Below are 8,090 nucleotides of genomic sequence, written 5' to 3'. Positions count from 1 at the left end.
CCCTCTCCACAAAAAACTATACAGCTCTGACAACAGCTCAGCAGCTAATATACAATGCCTTTGGTAGATGGTGAATTCCAAAAGTTATGTATTCAAACACAGGTGATAACTTTGTTAGAGATGTCATAAAGCAGGATTGTGAATTGCTAGGAGTTAGGAACTCAGCCTGGCTTGGCTGTGTGTGGAGCAGCACCCAGCAGGTAGATGTGTGGATGGTAAGAGGCATGGGGGGCCAGAGCAAGGCCCAACTAGGGGGGTGGGGAATGGGGCCCTAGGGTGGGTTGTGGGATGCTCACTGCCCAGGTAGCTCATCCAGGGGCCCAGGGGGACTCCCACCACTGCCCACACCTCCAGGGCAGGTACAGGGAATACTTGCCCCCTGATCTGTGCTGTGTGTAGGGTGGAGGCAGGCTGCCACTGAGGGCCATGCTCCGCACCCCACTGCTGGTGCCCCAGCAGCCATGTGACTCCACGTGCCTCCCACTGCCAGGCAGGTGACGCAGCCAGCGCACAGGAGGCACATGCGCTCCCGGGGCACTGGCAGCGGGATGCAGACCCCAGCCCACAGTGGCAAAGAGCAAAAGAATTGTTCTAATTACAAAGTGTATTTTCCATGTAGAAGTGCATCTCCCCCCCAACATGCACAACTTTTCCCACTGCAAGCTCACCCCCTTCAAACCCTTCCTCTGTGTCCACTCCTATTCCTACAATGCTAGGATTGTCCTAGTTCACAATCTTAGCCAAGATCCATTGTATTCTTACACCTGAAAATGAAATATGTAATAAAGTGGTGATTGACTATACATTTGACTGTCATTAAACATTTAATCAGTTTACCATGCCAAGAAAATGTCAAACTATTGAAATTAGTTTAATGGAGAAATAGATAGACAAGTTATATTGTGGAAAGACCCTGTGGGACTATTCACAAATAATAACACCCAATTAGAGTGCAAGAGCTTAGTCACTGTGCTGGGAGGTTCTGGCATCGACAGGTTCCTTGGGAATACTGGAGATATTGAAAAGTTAAATCTTAAAATTAATGGTGGAATTAATGGAGTAGAAAAAGCTGTTAAGATTTAAGGCAAAGTTAGTAGCTTGTTGCTTAATCAGCATTTATTTTCAATTAATAACATGCATTTAATTGCACATAATTTGAACTTATTAATGCCACTGTTATATTCATTAATTAATGGTTTGGAACATAATGATGTACCATTGGCAGTTGCACATATGATATATTTCATAGACATTAGGGCTGGAAGGGACCTCGGAAGATCAAGTCCAGCCCCCCGCCCCAGGGACAGGAAGTCAGACAGGGTCAAAGGATCCCAGCAAGACAAGCATTAAAATGCTTCCTAAAGGAGTCCAGAGTGTGTGCTTGCACCACCTCTGGAGGAAGCCTATTCCAGGCTTTGGGGGCTTGGACAGTAAAGAAGATTTTCCTTATGTCCAGCCTAAAGCAGTCTTGGAGGAGTTTGTGACCATTGGACCTCGTCATCCCTTGGGGCACTCTGGTGAACAGGCGTTCCCCCAGATCCTGATGCACACCCCTTATATAATTGTAGGCTGCCACTAGGGCTGTGTAGAGCTTTGAATCGCAATTTGGATTCAGAGACAATTCGGATGATTCAGAGGCCGAATCTATGAATCCAAATCGAATTGCTAGAAGTTTTAGGCTTTCTGAATTGATATAGAGCTTCTGAATCGATTCAGAAAAGATTCAGCGATTTGGAGATTTGGCCATAAGGTATAATGGGGAATCAATGAAATATCTATAACTTTGTTGTTTTTCAGATGAAGCTTGCAGGGGTCGTTGCCTCTGCTGAGGGCATGAAGCCTGTCAAGTTTCAAGGTGATAGGTGCAGGGGTTTCTGGGAAACTGCACCACAAACTGCTGACACGCAAAACTCATGACATAGGTGACACTATGTGTGTGAAGGCACAGATGGGTGAAAACTGCAGGCCTGCTAGGGCCTACTGCGGCCACAAAGCCTGCAAGCTGTCAAGGAGATAGGTGCAGGGGTTCTGGGGCCCTGCACTTCTGGCCACAGGCAGGCAAAACTCATGACGGGGTGCTTGTGTGACTGTGTGTGTGTTCAAGTGCGCCCTTCCTCGTGCTGGGGCCTCTGCACAGCGCAGCAGTGTGCCCCCATGAGGCCTCCTCCACCACTGTAAACGACGGCAGGTCAAAATAACTTAGCTGTCTCAACACCAATAGCACCAGCAGCACCAGCAGCACCAGCAGCATCTAAGGTAGCCACACACAACCATCACAGAGCCTTTCTTGTTAAAAAGGAATGACAGCAAGAAGTAAAAATGTTGTGTTGGATGGGTATATGTTACTTGTGGTGTGGGATGGCTTATCTTGTGTTTTTATGTGTATATGTTTATTATGAAAAAAAACAAAATAGAAAAATATATCTTAGGAAGCTTTCGGGTTGAAAAGCCCTTTGTCGGGCTGAGGAAGTACCTGCAGTCGGTGTGTCTCCTGGTCCTGGATGGAAGGAATAGTAAAGAAGCCAGAGGCTGGCCTGGCATGCAAGGCAGGGAAGAAAGCCAGTCAGCGCACCTGAACACACACACAGTCCCCCAAGCACCCATGTCATGAGTTTTGCCTGCCAGCGGCCAGAGGTGCAGGGCCCCAGAACCCAAACTCCCCCTGCACCAATCTCCTTAAAAATTGGAAAGCTTTGTGGCCTCGGCAAGAGCTGCCTCCCCTGCAGTTTTCACCCCACTGTGGCTTAACACACACACACACGACATGAGTTTTGCTTTCAGGAATTTGTGGTGAAGTTTCCCAGAACATCCTGCACTTATCACCTTGAAACTTGGCAGGCTTTCTGTCCTTAGCAGAGGATACCACCCCTGCAAGTTTCATCCACATCAGCCAAAAACCAATGTTATAGATATTTCATTGATTCCCATTATACCCTATGGTCGAATTTCCAAATCTCTCCTAATCGGTTCCAAATCTTTTCTGAATCAATTTGGCCGAATTGAATCAGCTGAATCTGAATTGGCCAAATCCAAATCTGAATCAAATAGTTGCCTAGTCACACAGGCCTAGTTGCCACCAGGTCACCCCCAATACAGGAAGAGAGTTGTTTTTCTTGAATGGAACGTGTTGCAAATAAAACCATAGCAGTGGCCATGTCTGCTACCCAGCAGAGCCATCATAACACAGCTAAGAGAACAGGGAATAACACAGACTTGGCATTTCTATAATTTGAGTTATGGTCCAGGTTGGGATCTGTGCTTTCTGTCTGATGGCTGATACAAGCAGTCTGACTGAACTTGGGACTCCTTCTGGTTACATGAGTGACTTATTGGTTAAACTGTTTCTGCCTATAACTGAATTAAGGCTGGAGACACAAGGGCTGGTAAAGTGCAGTAAGGGTGTAAACTGACATTGCCTTTGTGCCTCCATAAAAATTTGGCTCAAAGGCCAATCAGTGGCTCCTTGTTGCACCCTGGGATTACACTGGAGTGAGATTGAGACTCTGGGTGTGCATCTCTACAAATGGGGAAACTGTAGGCATTTTTACACATGCTCTGGGAGGTGTGTGTGGGGGGGGTGCTTTAATTAGTGAGTTGTTTTAATTAGAAGTGCCTAAGCTTCACCTGTATCAGTCTCCTATGTGCTGAAAAATGGCAGTGGAGTGCTTTGAACTAAAGTTCATTGAACGAGCTTTACTTCAAAGTGCCCCACTTCCATCCAGGAAGAGCACACACCCACTGCAGAAACTTCCTGAGCCTGGTAAAGGGTAAACCCAAAAGCTTGCTTAACAGTTTTTTTCCCCAACTGCTTAAGTTGCTCTAATAAAAGATATCAGATTCACGCAAAGAACCTTGTCTACCTATGTGCTTAGATCAATATGGTTACAACCTACACCCTGGAGAAGTTTGACACTCCAGTGTAGTTCCAGGGCTGGGGTCACCAATCAGCTGATTGTTGGTCCCAGCTCTGGGACCACACTAGAGTACATTTGAGACTCCCAGCATTTGTCTCTGCAAACAAGAAAATCTTGGGGTTCCCTAGGCACTCCTCTGCTAGCAGCAAAACCTCAGGCTTTCCTGTTTGCAGAGGGGTGCCCTGAGTGGGACAACAGCTGACATCTGTTTTGCCCAGTGAGGTGGATCACACACTATTTTGCCCAGTGAAGTGCCCCAGCAGTGGTCCCAGCTGTGCTGGGATGCATTTGGCTGCCATCTGTTTATACGTAAGAAACCATGGGTACCACAGTTTACCTAATTCAGCAGCAAATTAGGGAAACAGAAGAAATTGAGGAAGAAGTGGAGGCTCCTTGGAGGGTAATTCTGGATGATATAACCCAGCACAATATAATCAGAACCCCGAGCCTTTCGCTTATGGTACCACCAGCAATAAGAGTTGATGGGGATGTGCTATTATATGTGATGCCATTGCAAAGCTTGCAGTGTACAAAAACAAATTGGAAAGTGACAGATTCTAGCTATTATAAAAAAGAGGTAGTGAATGATAAATTTCAGGGGTTTTTTAAACCTTTTATATATAAAAAGAAAAGCAGTGGAACGTTGGTTGGGCCAGTGGTTCTGGCCTTGCTAGCTTGACTGGAAATTGTTAACTGCTAAATTCCCACCAAAAACTTCAGAAACCTGGAAGGATCAGAAGTTGTCTCACAGGACAAAGTGAGCAGAATGAAGGCAGAGGACTTGGTGCTTGGCACAGAGCAAGATGGGTGTTGCAATGTGCTTATTTTGAAATGCAACTCCTGTGTTTGGGACAAAATAAGATGACACTGGGATGTGTGTAATGCTCATTATTTAATTGCTTCCTTTCTCTCCTTCTGGTGGTTCTTCCCCTGTTTCTGTGTGATGCCTTAATTCAAGACTTCTCAGTTTTTTTCATTACCTGGAGCCCATTAAGAGATTGTCTTGTAAACCCCGTGATCTGTTCTTTGCTCGATTTCATAAGATCCTTTTCCAACAGCAGCACCTGCTTCCTGGGAAAATAATGTTAGTAAAGTATTTAATATTTTAGCTGTTTTCTCATGTTGTCCATCAGCTGAAAATAAGGAGGTTCCACAAGCTTTACCACAAGCTCTCTGTGGACAACCAGCAAGCACTCCATGGATTACCTCCAAGAAGGAGCCTCTCTCTTGGGCTCTGGAGCTTGCTGATGGTTGGCCATTGTCTTGTTCTTCTTTTTGGGGGGGTAGCTAGCACACCCGTGAACATGGTGCAGATGATTATCAGCAGGTAATTCCACTGCAGATATTACAAAAGCAGGGGGTTGCCCAAGTCAAGGCACTTGGGTCTGCTGTGTAGTAGATGGTTGGTATTGCAGACATGGACTTGTGTGCTGTATTGATCCAGGGCCAGCTATTCAAGTACCTTGCATTGATATTTGAGACCAGATACTCTAGACAGCTTGGCAGCTCCCATTCCAATACCTGCAGCCACATTTTCAGAAACACTTAGATGGTTTCCAACTTCATGAAAAAGGCTACAGACAATTAGTTTAATTATATCTTTCCCTTGCCTCACAAGAGAAAATGGAATAAAGAATTGGAGCCTGCCAGTGCCATCTCTGTAATGAAACAGGCCTTGTCAATGGGGCTAGGAAGATTTCAACAGCAGGCTCCCTGCTATGCTAAATGAACTGACAAGGCAAAGGGGAAAATAAAGTACTGATGTATTATTTTGGCTTACAGCAAAAATCCTTTATAGGTGGTTATTTCCTGTGTTTTCCCCTTTCCATCTTTGCTCTTTTAGCTCTTAGCAAACTGGTTGCTTCTTGGTAACAACTCTGAATGCTCATGTTATGAGACAAGGAAGTGTGTCATTGGCACATATGGTACAGTGAACACTTTGATGGGGCAAGCTTTACCAAGAGGGAAATAAAACAGGTTAATATCTAGACTGTTATAGCTCCCAACAGGAACAACAACAAGCTTTGCAATCAAGGCTCAAAAGAGCAGTACAGTCACTAAATTTGATACTGATAATAGGATTTGTGCTGTTCCAGTGCAGCTGTGTCAAACCGGCAAAAGAGACATGCAGTCAGGTGAGTTTATTTTTTGCTATACACTGGGCTTTCACATTATTTCCATTGAGGCTAACGTGATGGGTACAACTGGGTGAATTTTTTTCAACAGATAATGAATTCAGGTAAAAATGGAGTCTAAGTGAAGTGTCAGAAGGACCAGATCTATTTAGAAAAATCAGGATGAAGCCAGCAAAATGCCCCTCCCGAAAAAGATGGAAAGAGGGAAATAGGAAATTGTTTCATTATAACACTTTCAATTGTTTGTATCCGAAGTGTTTTGGAAGAGCTACTTGGAAATTTACAAAATAATTTTTTATGTTCAAAAAGGTGTTTTAGATAAAATAATGACCTGCAATGAATAATGACCTATAATAAAATAATGAATTTATTTTTAAATTTAAAAATAAAAGATTGTTTTTTAAAGGGCCAACTAATCCAAAAATTATAACAAAGGATTTCACTTTAAATTGAACAAATCATTTCAGATTTACCCACAAAATTATTTTCTTTTTTAATTGGAATTTTATTGCATTTATGTTTTGGTTCCACCTGAATTGACTTCCCCTTCCTCCTCCCCAATTTCAGTTTGGCCACTGAAATGGAGATCCCATTATTTGTTCAACTCTGACAATGGAGCCCTGGACCATTTCCCTTTTGGGACCCAGGTATTTTTTGGCTTTGATTCTCCACTGTTTTTTTCCTTTATTCAGTCCTCTATACCTGTTCAAACAGGTGTGAGTGTGACTGAAAAAGCAAATGCAATCCTAGAATGTGCCAGACAATGTATTTCTAATAGAGGCAGAGAATTAAACAAGGTCTTGGCAAGACCTCAGTTGGAATTCTGGTCACCCATGTTCAAGAAATAACTCGCACTTCAAGAGGTTCGGAGAAAGGTTACTCAGCTGATAAAGGGAATAGAGAGATTATTTTATGAGAGGGACTGAATTGACTTGGCTTTGTGTGGCCTAGCCAAAAAAGGCTGAGGGGGATACAATTGCTCTCTATATAATTTGTTCTAGACAGTAAAAATTAATTAATAATATTGAAACAAGAACAAATTGGTAACTGGCCAGAAAGAAATCTAGGAGGGCAACTAGAAGTTTTCTAACCACCATACAGACATAAAAAGTATGTTTGTGCCCTGGGAGCAGAGGAAGAGTGGGTGCATGAGTTTGAGTGGGGAGCACAGGAGCCTTATCTCTGCCAGGAACTCCCAAACGGTCCCTGGCTGTGCCACTGCTGCTGCTGCTGCTGCCGCCATCATCACCACCATGTCCTCTGCCTGTCCCCACTCTTTCTTTTAAAGTGCAGTACCCAGGTGTCCTTACAGAGTTGCTGCTGCTGCAAGAGCAGTGTCATGGGGCTGCTTGTGTTGCCAGGGAGTAGACTCCATGGAGGTGGGGGACAATTTAGTCCCCTTCCTTAGTTGGCACTCTGGGCTGGTACCCTTCTTGTTCACCCCCAGTTAGGCTACTGAACCATCACAAAAGTGAACTTCTCAGATAGACTGGCAGTAGAAATAGTAGTTGTGAAACAACTGTTTTAAAAGGGAGCTTGATCAGGCTGCGCAGGGATTGTCTGGTGTGGTTGGTTGCTTGCAATAAAGGGACTGGATTTGATGACCCAGGACAGTTCATTCATTGTGTGTGTTAATAATGGCTATGCTGAGAGTTGGTTAGCTGTGCTAGTTAGGCAAAAAGTGGGCCAAGGTGGCACCTTAGAGACTGACTGATTCAGAAAGGCATGAGCTTCCATAGGTGACAGACTACTTCATTAGATACTATGAATAGACTTAGAGAAGGATAAGGTTTAGCTGGCATCTAGACTGGATCTTCATGCCATTTCCTATGAGACCTTTTGAGGCTGTTAACAGAGGTTGCATTTGTCCTTGGAACAAAAGGCTTTCCCCAGGGTTGTACCGATGCGCACATCCACTGTCCTGTTTCAAGTCCCTCTGAAGAGTGCTGGCTATATGCATTAACACCTTTTCCTGGGACGACCTGTTTGCTGTCTGTAAGGTTAGTGTAGTTCATTCCAGAGACAAGTTGGTCAGGCGGTG

This window comes from Crocodylus siamensis, chromosome 1 (assembly GCF_052110815.1).
Source record: "Crocodylus siamensis isolate JL-2025a chromosome 1, ASM5211081v1, whole genome shotgun sequence".
Taxonomy (NCBI): Eukaryota; Metazoa; Chordata; order Crocodylia; family Crocodylidae; genus Crocodylus; species Crocodylus siamensis.
This window is presented reverse-complemented; position numbering follows the sequence as displayed.